The sequence below is a fragment of the Micromys minutus genome (genome assembly GCF_963924665.1).
Source record: "Micromys minutus genome assembly, chromosome: 18".
NCBI lineage: Eukaryota > Metazoa > Chordata > Mammalia > Rodentia > Muridae > Micromys > Micromys minutus.
In genome coordinates, this window is record NC_137953.1 from 47,490,662 (window position 1) to 47,503,546 (window position 12,885).

General features: G+C 39.5%; 1 protein-coding gene across 1 annotated transcript in view; it reads left to right on the top strand.

Annotated features, from left to right (window-relative positions):
- Nucleotides 1-12,885, top strand: part of CHCHD3 (coiled-coil-helix-coiled-coil-helix domain containing 3) — a 236,032-nt gene that overhangs the window by 85,386 nt on the left and 137,761 nt on the right. The window lies entirely within an intron of this gene.

The window sequence follows — 12,885 nt, forward strand, 5'->3', positions numbered from 1 at the left end:
TATTAAAAATAGTTCCTGACCAAAGATCTCTGTGTGGGGCCTCAGGCAACCGAGCCCAGCCCACAAAGTCCCACACTCACCCTATGTTGTGATGTAACCCATTGTTGTCTCCTCACTCTTTCCCGTTTACAGGTGTTTAGCATTGGATTTATGATTTCTTTGATATAAATGCCATTCTTCCAGTTACTTGTTTGAGCAGGTGGTTTTGTTGAAGCTCTTTGAAGAGTCATGATGGTCTTGTTGCTGAAATCTTGAAATAGGCTCCAGTCAGAAGTTTTCTTATTTGGAAGCCTTGTTTAAGCTGGGGACACTTAAGCCTGGCCTAGAAAGGCTCTTAACATTTCTTTGTCCTGCATGCCTGGTTCCAGAATTTTAATCAGATTTTGCTCAGAGGCTTGGGAGAGGCCTCTCACTGGTGCCTGTGCCTGTCTGTCACGTTCACACTGGAGGTAGATTCTTTCTGGGAGCAGTGAAGAAGGAAGATCAGTGACAGGATGGGGCCACACACGAGGCCAGTGCAGCTGGACACTCTGTCTTTAGGATCTGTCTTCCTAATCTCACATCTGCTGTATTCTTTAGAAACTAAAGAATACTAGGCTGATTTTTTTATTTCACAATTATATTTGATTTCTTTCTAAAATGTCAGTTAAAAATAAAGATTCAGTCTTTTTTTTGGCTTATTTATTAAATTATGTTGGTTTAATGTTGTCGTTTTTTATTCACTACTGAGATGTTCAGCATTTTCTTTTCTTAAAAAAAAAAAAAACCTGAACTTTAATGCAAACCTAATTTACTTGTATAATAACATTTACTTAAGCGTATTGGATCATGTGCCCCTAAATGTGATGCAGCTTCCTCATTTTTAGAGCAGTTGTTTTTATTTCCTGTTTCCTGTATGGAAAATGGTAGTGCTGAGGGTATGTGAGAAAGAGAGAGTCCTGTCCTTCAAGAAGTTGTCATGACAGACACTTTTCCTGCTTCCGTTTACTGCTTCCTCCTTGAGGGCTCTCTGTGTTTCCGCAGGGTTTGCAGTCATGGCATTTTCTTACTTCTCACTGTACTTCACTCAAGTGTTCCTCTCCCTGTGACCTAACTTTTCTCTCCTGCTTGCTGATTGGGTTCTTCACATCACACAGTGCCCTGTCTGCTTTCATTCTGTGTGTGTGTGTGTGTGTATGTGTGTGTGTGTGTGTGTCTGTGTGTGTGTGTGTGTGTGTGTGTGTCTGTGTGTACATCTAGTAGTTTCCTCATATGAGAAAGAACATATTTTGGAGAGACAGATATCAGCCTTTAAAATCAACCTTTTAAAGTTTATATATCTTACCAATTCATACTAACAGTGCTGTGGGAATCCCTTCTTTTGACGTCATTGCTCTGTCTCCACCATTTACCAGCTGCTTCGGTGCCTGTTCATGCCAGGGTCCAACAGACAGTAAGACGTTGATATTGTTGACTGAATAACTGAATGTGCCAAAATCCCAGAGATAGGAGGGAAAGAAGTGGATTTTCTAGGGAATGGGAGCCTGTTCCGGAATTGCCCTGAAGGCTAAGGAGTAGAGACTCTGGTTCCCTTGAACCTTGGGCTAAACGCAGAGGAGGGCATAGAAGGTTTCAAGCAGGGCAGGGAAGTGATTCCAGTCTTGTCTTCAGAGGTGATGTGTGAGGGCAGAAGAGGACAAGGACATGGGGGATGCACAGAGCCCAAGAGAAGGCCTCGAATTTATTCAGAGCAGGAGAGACCTGAGGTAGAGCGTTACAGGGAAGTGGAGTAAGGCCTGTAAATCATATTGCAGACACAATATTACAGCCGATGCTTGATCCTTGAAAGCTACATGGGGGATGAAGAAAAGTTTCTCCCACAAGTCATCTTCTGACCTGTACCCCTCCCTTTCTTCCCCCTTCCTCCTCCCCCCCAAAAATAAATAAATAATTACAATTCAAAAAATACTATTAAGTCTTTGGTGTCAGCAACTCTGTATCATTAGAAATAAAGAGAATAACAGTCACCCTTCAGAACTGTCCCTGGTCACGTGTGTGCTGTGCAGTGTAACATTACTCAAGAATTTGGGAGGGTGCCGGCATGAACTACTTTTCTGACTGTTTTTATGAGAGTACTTTGGTCCTCTTTTTTTTTTTTTTTTTTTTTTTTTAAACATTTATCTCCATTGCCCATTTATTAAACTTATCCTGTGTATAAGGTTCTGTTAATTGTAGATGTGAACACAAATTAGGTGTGGTTATCCTTCTTCAGACTCTTCATTCTAGGGGAGGTCAGAGGTCATTCTTTATTTTTCTTTCTTTTCTTTTAACCTTATAATTTCTGAATGTTTAAAAACCTTGCACTATTTAAAAAATAATCCAAAAAAGTGTAGTGGGTGAATGCACAAATTTTGTGTCTGCAAATTTAAGTGACTTCCACCAAAATGTCAGTTTTCACCCCCAGTTTCCTTTTTGTCTGAAACTCGCCAATGAAGCAATCAAGAATTGATTAATTTTGTGCTGTGTGCTTATCAACTCTGCCTCTTCACTGTGCTCCAGACTGTGACAGTTGAAATTCTGTGGTAAAAGAGAGAAGGGTTTTGAATTTGGGGCATGGAGAACAATGACTAAATGAAAGGAAGTGGATAGGAGTAGACTGCTGTCCAGATGTGATCAGGGTCTGCCCAGGCATGGAATGCAGCTCAAGGTTCACCAAGGTTCTTGCCACAAAGTTCTATGTCATAATAGCAATCACTTGATTAGTCAGGTAGATGAAGTTTCAGTGTAACACATTGGTTATCCTGGTTTCTCTTAGTGAGCACTTAAAGATAATTAAGAAATTCGTCCTTTTTTTTTTTTTTTTTTTTTGGTGTAATCTAGGTGCTTGATTGTCTCCCTGGTTGTTCTCCCCATGGCTGTCCTCTCAGCCTAGTTTTCAGATATACACAGTATGCTAGTTTGCCAGAAGGGAAGTTAATGATTTTGAGCTATTGAGGCCTGTTTAAATATACAGTTCCCATCTTATGTTTGATGGTTTTGAGGTTGAAGTTACAGATATTTCCCTCAGGGTTATTGTAAGAAGAGGATCTGGAATCCACCTATAAGTCCCTGTCTTCTAGGGCTTTCTCAGTTAATAGCTGACTGTGAACTTCAAAGGGCAGCCTCCTTGAAGAAGGTGAATGCAGAAGCATGCTGTGTTCTTTTGCCTCCTGTACATTCAGATTCAGCAGGCTAGCGCAGTCTCCAAGACAAAGCGTTCACATTCTGTTGTCTCCTTTTATGTTCTTTGTTAACACATGTGGCCCAGCTTCCAGCGTGTTGTGGTAGCATTATAATTGTCAAGCCTGCATGCACACAACCCTATGAAGAGATTGTGGATCAAATGTTCTCTGGAGTGGCAGGCAGCTCCAGATCTCTTAGCTATTCCTGTGAGAGACGAGATGTGCCTCAGCCTACCAGCATTCTCTTTATTGGAATGAAGAGTCCTAGAGTGTGTACGACCACAGTTACAGACACACTCCATGCTTAAACCTTATTCAGATGAATATAGCTCTTAAATACACATTTCTGAATCCCCTGCTTCTCCAGGTAGGCAAAAAGTACCTACAATCTTATTACCAAATATCCTTGTGGAAATATTATTGTTTCTATTGTGTATTGAGGGTCTAAAGGTGGACCATGCAAAATGTCCTTGTAGCAGAGGAGATTACGTCCCTGTCAGAGATGGGGATCTTTCCGCTGAACTCTATGTAGGGGTGACTTGTTCACTCAACCTACCATGATCTTGTTGACAAAGTGATTAGAGAAGGCAGCAAGGGTGCGTAATGGGGCTAAAGTTGCTAGGGACACTTCTTAAAATACTGTCATGTTTTCATTTTAAATGGCCTTTTGAAAATTCATCAGGTAGCTTGGAAAGCATAGGCTGAGGGCATCTCAGGGTGGGTAGTATCTTAAATGTTAGCCCTGCCACAAATGGCTTATTGACATCCTATCACTTGGGTTGGTATGGGCGTCCAGGTGAGATATGGAGAGCACTGAGTAAAATCCAGTTAACTGTGGGGCGAAGGGCTGGTTATACTTCCATCTCTCCATGATGACTTGGCATTTATTGTTAACATATTTGCTGCATGGTCCGGTTGGAAATGAACTGTCATTAGTGCCTTCGAATTTTATTGAGCTGACACTATAATCTTATTTCCTCTTTAAGAGGCCAAAAAATATTGCCCTCAGTGTTGCCTGAGCCAGTAACAAATCAGAAGTTTAACATAAGCATAATCAAGTCCATCAAATCCCTACAGATCCCAAGTAAGGGTTTTGCACAGTGGGCTGAGCACCCCTGTGTGCTGCAGCAGCCTTTCCAGTTTTCTTTCACAGAAGTCTCAACTATCTGAGCGTTGCTTTCACCCTCACGTACGAGGATCCACATTGTTGGCTGTGATAGTCCGTGTGCAGGGACTCTTGTGTAAGGGTTGCTCACAGACATTCCTGCTCTGTTCTTTCTGCATCCTAAGTGGAACTGAGTTAGGCTTCCTTTGTTCTTGATGACCTGAGCTTTGCTCTGCTGACATGTGTAGGAATGCTGTCTGTGGTTATGGAGAGAGCAGTGTTGCAGTATTTCCTTGTAACCCTAAAGACAGCTCTGTTTTCCTCCGTTGTCACTCTTGGTTTTCTTTTGCTAACTATAATTTAAGGATGACTTCTCCTGAAAGTACTGAGTGGCAGAATTACCAATGCAGTAAGGCCTTCATTCTCTGGAGAGCAGGAATCTGTTTACAGACCTGCAGTATTTATTCCATACCTCATTTAGCCCATTTATCATTTTAATAGAAAATGAGTCATTTTAGATGATTCTGAAATAATTTGAGGTAAGCTATATAGCCCTGGGCAGAATATGATATATGGAGACAGAACCATGCTATTTTCAAAAAGAGTAATGAAGTGGCCAGCACCAATAACTTACGATTACTTATGCTAGACTTAGGAGATGTCTTCATTGTCAGAGAAATTTGTTGATTAAACATTTAGAGCTTTCTGGATAGTTTTCCCCAATTCTTTTATGACAGGTGGTTCTACCAAGTGACACTCTGCACAAAGATCCTTTGCTCCACATACCAACTTCAAGATTAACTTGCAGTTAGTATTTGATATTGTTCTGGTGACAAAGATCACAGTACATGTCATGGGCTATTTTATTAGAGGAGATTAAAAGACTTAGACACTTTGCACTTAGAAATTAAACATCTCTGTTTAGAATTTCTTGTCCCACTATGTGCACCTAATTTAAGTCCCACTGGATTTAAGCTCTAAGTACCTTTCCTTTGGATGTTTACTCGACTCACTGAGGCATAGCTACCTGATCTTCTGAGACCCTACCTGTAAATCTAGTTAGTACTGTAATATACACAAGTTTATATTTATGGCCAAAACCATAGCCAAGTCAAAACAATCTGAGTTTGCTTTTGTTACTTACCATTTAACAACAACTTGGAAACCCGTTGTCTCACTTGGCGTATTCTGTGGGAGATGATGCACCATACCTGTTGATGATCAAGTAAATATCCCAAGAAGCAGTCAACCAAAAACATTGCACAAAAGCTGACTCTGGATTACAACTCAGATCTCCTGAGCCTTTAGACTTTTATTTTGGGCTCAATTTCAATAACTGATTAATTTTAGTTAATTATTATTTTAACTTCTAGTGGAATTGATTTTTTTATATTAATTAGAGTAATTGAGGAACAGATGAATGGTCAAGGCAGGAAGTACTGCAGGCATAGATACAATGTGTAAGGAACAACAGTGTGCTGATGAATGTGCAGAGAAAGTACTAAGATACAGCACTGTGGCTACTTAGACTAGAGGGCAGATGTCTCTAACCTCTGGGCCAGCCTGAGTCACTACTGGGATTTAGGATAATCTGTATAACATCAAGGCATTGAGCTGGACACTATAGAAATATAAAGTTTGATTAAGCCATTTTAATTGTAAAAACTTTAAATTTACAACATTTAGTTGCAAATTTTAGTGTTAAAATGGTTACTTTGTGTGAATCTCTATAGGAAGTCTTTAAATGCTTTGCTTAATATTATGGTCTTTTAAGATTTTCTTAACCATGAATCTCTTGGTGTGGTGTGCTATGCTTCAGGGGAGGTGACACATATGCAAGGAACCCGGTTTTCTCCAGTTCCCATTTCTCCAACTCAGAATAAATATATAAAGAGACAGACTGTTGCTGTTGTTGTTGTCTGTGGTATAAAATCTTTGAAGAGAGGAGGTTTTTTTCTTTTTTTGTGACAGTGTGTTGATTTTAGAGAATAAAGTACTGTTACTGTAGTAGATTATTTTTAAAAGTAATTGTATTTGTTGTCATTCATTACTCATAGAGTGGGTTCTATTAATTTTCTGTTTTTATTAAAAAACAAATTTTTATGAGAAATTTTAGAAGAAATACAAGTGCTTTGTCTTATAAACCGAAGCTCTAAATAGTTTGACTATTTTGGAAATGAGTTAACTTGCTAGAAGATGACAGAAACAAAGGAAGAATGCCACTGTAGAACCATCACGGTATTTTTCAATTGCCCGTTCTCATCCAAAGAAGAGTCTTGGTATAGAAATTAAAAGCTAGGGATAGATACATTGCTAGATAAAGGGTGCATGGCTCTAAGTAATATGTAATAAGTATTTCTTAATGTGGTAAAAGGTAATGCATCATAAGAAATGATAGGGACCAGGAGATAGCTGTGCACACACAAGGATCTGAGTTTAGTCTCCAAGACCCACATAAAAAGACGGACCCAATTGTTGAACTAACTCTAGATCCCAGGAGAGATTTTTTTCTCAATCAACAAGGTGGATGACTTGAAAATTTAACACCTGAGGTTGCCTGGTCTCAACATCAGTGCACACATGCATGTGTGTGTGTACACTTGTGCATCTGACTAAACCATTTAGAGTTTTAAAAGCATTGGCATTTCCAGTACGTCCATAAATGCACATGGAATGACATGCTTAAAATCAGTTTTTAACCTTTTTCTTGAGATAATTTCTTATACTAAAACTCTGACAATGCTACACCAAATTCAGCTTAGATTCACCGTGTGTAGTTCTTTCTCATTCTTTCTTTGTACCTTGTTATGCATATTAGACGCACAGATATGTACTTATATACTATGTAATGGTTGTGACAGTGTATGTTGTGTATAAACAAGTACATAGAATCACTTTGCATGAATTTCAGGGTCATATTTTTTAACCTTTAATTGTTCTGTTTTTACAAATTTGATAACCAAGTACAGCTCTGGAAATTAAAGAAACTGATCGGTCTTAACCTCAGCCCAGATTCTGCCTTTCTCAGTTCTCTGGCCAGGATTGCATCACACTTGCTCCTCCTCGGAGGGTGGTGTGTATGTAACTGGTTCCCAGACGGCAGCTGTCCATGTAGCCCCAGATGCCACTTTAAACCTGATTTTCAAATAAGAGGACTAGGATGAAGATCCTTTGTCAGTTTCAGCTCATAGGCTGCTGCCACCATTGGTAGAGTTTTAGAAGAAATGTTGATCTGAGAGGGAGACGTGGAAGTCTCATGTCAACAGGCAGGTTCATACTTTATATTGAGTGCAAGTTGAGGCAAAATAAACGCTTTGGAAATATTCTTTTTATAAACCAAAAATGCTATTGCAGGCATCCAAGTTATATCATTAAACGCCATTAGAAAGTGAACTCCATTCTTACTTTGCAACAGAGGTTTTGAGTAGTAATTTCATCTGAAATAGCCTCCTCTCTGTCCCTCCCTTCCAGGTCTGCTCCATGTAATTTTAGGCAAATTGCTTCCTTTCCTTTATGCCCTTTGTTTCCGTCTGCTTAAAATGAGGACAGAGTCTTTAATGTACTTCTTTCAAGTCTGTTACCTTGATGAATAAATACAAAAATACAGAGGTTCTTTGAGAATGCAGAGTTCTACGTATTTATAAATTGACTTTTCCTAAAGTAATTTCATTTCATGAATAGGCTACCAGTTCCAGGAGTCACGTCTATTTTAATTTTCTTTAGTTATTAAAAAAGCCCATTTCACAATAAGAAAAATAGTTAGAGTTGAAAGCTTTTGTTTTCTTGGTTAAATTGGATTTTGTCATTGAAGACTTACTGTGATTAGTGGAAATGCTTTGGACATAGGCACAGGTATGGGTGCTCTTAGCCACTGTGCAGACGGGGTCAGACTCAGAGGCTCCTGTTCTTGGATAATGTTTGTTTGCTTTGAATGAGCTCTCAATACTTTGTTAGCAAAAATAATAGGTATTTTAAGAGCAAAAAATAGATATTTTAAGGTGTGAACAGATGTTAGTCTACCTATACCTTAAAATGACTATCACATGCCCCACTTTTGCAGCAGTATGGATACCTAAAAGTGTTGCCAGCCACAAGTTGGGGAGTCTGAAAGACATGCCAAATGATGTAAGCCAGACACAGAAACGTTGGTTCCCAGCGTTGAATGCAAAAGTAGTGGTAGTAGCCAGAGAGAAGATGAGGTGACGTTGCTCACTTGCAGTTATTCTGTGAATTAGTTCTGTGAATCTACTGTACAGCATAGACCATACTTACTGTAATAACATACTGCACGCTAAATCTGTACAGGGTAACTAATATAACAGGCCTACAAATAAGTGTGATTATAGTCATCAGCCCACAGTCTGTACATATGCCAAACCATTGTGTTGTTCACCTGAAATATAAGTTTTATTTGTCAATTATACCCTGATAAAGGTAGATGGAAAATAAAGACCATGGAGGAGAAAAAAGAAATTGTGAATTAAATTTCTGCTATATGGTAGAACAACTCTTTTGCTACCTCTAAGCTACAGTTCAGAATTTTCTTTTCTTTTTCATTTATTAAGCTCATGAAAAATTATTTAAGCTTTAATTGACCATTGTATTGTCTGCCTTACCCATTTTTGACATTTCTTTCCTTTACTAGCTCTCCCTTGCCCATTTTAAATTTGCAACATATGGACAGTGGCATCTTTAGAATGTTTCTTGTCATTTCCTGTCATGCATGGGTGACAAAATATATCGGTTTTTCAAACTTATAATTTTTTTAACCTCCTTATGGAACTCAGTTTATTATAAAGAGACTGGCTCAGTTCCAACCTTGAAGGCATCAAAAAGAACAAGTTCTAAATACCATCATTTAGAATGAAGCATATTTAACTATTCTCCATCTCCAAGACACAGCTATAGTAGTACATATGCTTGGCATGTGTGCTATAATATTGCTTCCCCCACCTCTCTTGTCTTTTGGGGGAAAATCATATATAGTGAGCCTTGGGAAGAACTGGGCCTAGAGAGCAACACAACAAAAGCAGACTTGTGAGGTAGTCATGCTTTGTCCTTGTAAATGACATGATACAAATGCATGCGACGGATTGCAGTATATTCATCCTGACAGAAATCTTTTATTCGAATGGAAAATGCTCCATCAATTCCAATCTCAACAGAGGTGGCTGCTGCGAGGGAGGACGGTTGCCAGTGTGGCACATTCCTCAGGCTTGGTTCTTGATTCTTGGTTGGTTATAATCTTGTCTTGGCATGCTGTGTTTCCAGAATATATCAGTTTTCATGTTTCTTTGGCCTTTTCTCAAGATTTATGAACAAGGGCATTGGCTTTTTTGTTTGGCAAGTAGCAAAGCCTATTTGAGACACTGATCAATAATTGTAAAATAACTAGAAATTGATCCACTCCAGTTGTAAATCCATTCATGCATTTCTATTAAAGTCTGTCACCAGAAGCTGTACAAAAGACTCATCAAAGTTAGGACAGAAGCGAGTACTGGCCATGGTGTATTAATGGAATGCTTTTACAGACTGAGATCGCTTATAGCATGCTGGTATAGGGAACTAGAGCTTATTTTGCTTACAGACAAAGACATGATGTGATTTGACATGTATTATATCTGCTCCAAAATAGATTTTCACTGAGCATGACTTTTCCCTCTTCCCCATTTAGACCTGTTTCTTTTGAGTAGAATAAATTCAGGAAATACACAGGTGCTATGTTTGTTTGCTTTTTAAATTTATGTGTCATGTGTGTGGGTGCTGGCTGGCAGAGGCTCAAAGAGGGCATTAGATCTTCTAAAGGTTGGGTTGCAGGTTATTGATACTCCTTTATAAGTTTTTATATACTGGGAAACAACCCCTCTTCCTTTGGTAGACGTCCATATTTTTTTTTTTCATTTTGTTATAATTGTAGATTAGTCTGTATTTTTCCCTATGGTGGAGCCAAGTCCCTACCACCATGGCCCATCTGCCCAACTCTTTTTATTATATCTTGTGGTGCATTGTTTACTTTTCTCATTGGTTGATAAAATAACTTGACAAGAGCAACTTAAGGGGAGGCTGTTTGGGGTTTCAGTCTGTCATAGCTGGGAAGTCACAGAAGCAGGAATGTGAGGTGGTTGGTCACCTTGCATTCACTGGCAGAAAGCAGTGAGCAACACTTGTAGAGCTAGTTGTTGCTGCTGCTGCTCCTCCTCTTCCTCCTCTTTCTCCTCCTCCTCTTCCTCTTCCTTCTATTACTTTTTTTTAAAACATAGGATTCAAGCTCAGAGAATAGCCCTCCTTTAGTGCTATTAATACTTAATTATAAAACAATATGGTATAGTAATATCCTAGTAATCCCTTACAGATATGCCTGGAGGCTTGTCTCCTAGATTATTCAGATACTATCAAATTGACAATCAGTATTAACTGGCACAAGTGAAATAATACGGTCATATGCTGAATATGGAAGAGGTGTTTTATTCAAAGTGTACTGAGTTTAATGTTAATCTCACCTCAAACAATAAAAACAAAGTATCCCAACTTTATAACTATAGTTATGACTGGTATTAGAACAAATCAACACATTTAATGAATTCTGACACTATACTTTGTATATGAAAAACTGGGACACACTTTTGCCCTGCATTGTGAGTGATGTAGAAAGCTGGACTGTGACAGCAAAGATAGGTATGCATAACAGTGACAGCCAGACGTGAGTGAGTGCTTTGCTCACAGCCATGTGATTATCTGTTTGGGGGAGTGAGGAGAATAAATTGAGAAATGGGTACCCCTTTCTTAATAGCCCTGGCTGTTCTGGAACTCACTGTGTAGTCTACACTGTCACTGAACTTTCAGAGTTGTGCCTGCCTCTGCTTCAGTTATAGATGTACACTGCCACTGCCTCTGAGGGACAGTTTCTTTCAGGACTTAAACTTGTTGGTGATGTACCTGGGCAGTGATAAAATTTGGGAACATTTGACTCTGTTAGGCTTTGCCCATAGGCCCTTGCAGAACTGGGCTTTTGCTGGCCTTTTGGTAGTTGTATCTGCATTTTGTGTGAAAAAAAAAGCAGCCCAGAGACAAAAGCTTGCTTGTGGAACACTACATGCCTTCATCCCAGAGGAATTTGTGGACAATCTAGGGCAGAAACAGTGCGTTGTAGTATATGTGATCTATGATAAAAGTCAGGCCAGAATGGCCTTCACTCTGCTGGAAAGCACAGGTCAATGGGGGAGCCTGCTGCTTACATGGAAGTTTCTGCTTTACTCCCGCCCTCAGTGGCCATGACTGCTGCTGTCCTGTTGGCTTCTCTGGGTGGGATATTGTAGACTGTTGTGGGGACATTGCCTTGAACAGTTAAGGTTATTCTCAGGGCAGCACAGGAGGGGTATAGTGACATTTTATTGATATCGCCACTTCCTTTACTGTGTCACCCCCTTCTCGCTGTGTTTGGATCTACCACTGGTAGCTTCATAAAGTTGTAGGCCAACAAAATCAAGCTTAGTCATTGTCAAACGACAGAATGTGTCACAGGACTCAGGTGACACAGTGTTGCCTGTCCAGTTCACTCAGTCAGGCAGCACTGTGTGCTTGTTAACCTGCTGGTTCATACTTCTGACAGATGCCGCCTAGTGTCATATACCAAATATGATTGTCATGAGTCTTTCCCGAACAAGTCTCCATCCCTATTATGCCCTTTGGCTAGCGTGCACCCCTTTGCATACTCATTCCCAGAAACCATTGATCATAATTTTCTCATGGCTAAGGTGATAAGTTATCCATACATAGTGAGAGGCTCTTAATCATTATGAGGATACACATAGCAACAAGGATATTCCAGGTGAGCCAGAAAATACGGCTGTCTGTTTGTGCGATAGAACATGAGATCTGGAGCCCTATGGATGGTGTGGGAAATGGAAGAACTGTGTTTCTGGATGCAGGAACCTCACTGTGCAAGGGGCACAGCTTTTTAGAATCTGTATGCTGTGGTTGGTATCTTCAGAATCTTCATTAACTCTGACTGCCTGCCTCTTGGCAGTCTATTAAATGCATAACATTTGAGAAGGTTATAGTCACTTAGGAAGGCTGTTAGAAATTATGTAGTATGGACTTCCTACAGCTCTTTATGGAGTGTCACCAAGGAACTCTGTGATGAAGAGCCAAGATGACATTAGTTCTTGAGCTTCGATATATAAAGGAAGAACCTCCCATTCAAGTAGTCTGTTCACTGGTCTGAGTAGGCAGCAAATGGGAAAATGAAGTGAGGTGTTGAATATAATACTGAGTTTATTTCCACATGCTTTTAATGGCTACATTGACTTGCCTACTTTCTAGACAGCTAAAAGAGATGTCTTTGGAGCACCTCAAAGGTCTTTCTAAAGATGCAGTATTTCACTGTCACCTCCCATTCTTATTCTTTATTGCCAAGAGGCCAACAGCTATTGAGAAGGAAGATATTTTAAATTGTAGTAATGAGCACTTGATTTTACTGTAGTCTGTCTATAACTGGACTTTTGTGGCAAATTGTTAGTACAGATTTTGAGCCTTGGATATTGTAATACTTTATATCAGGCACCCATAATTAGGAAGCCT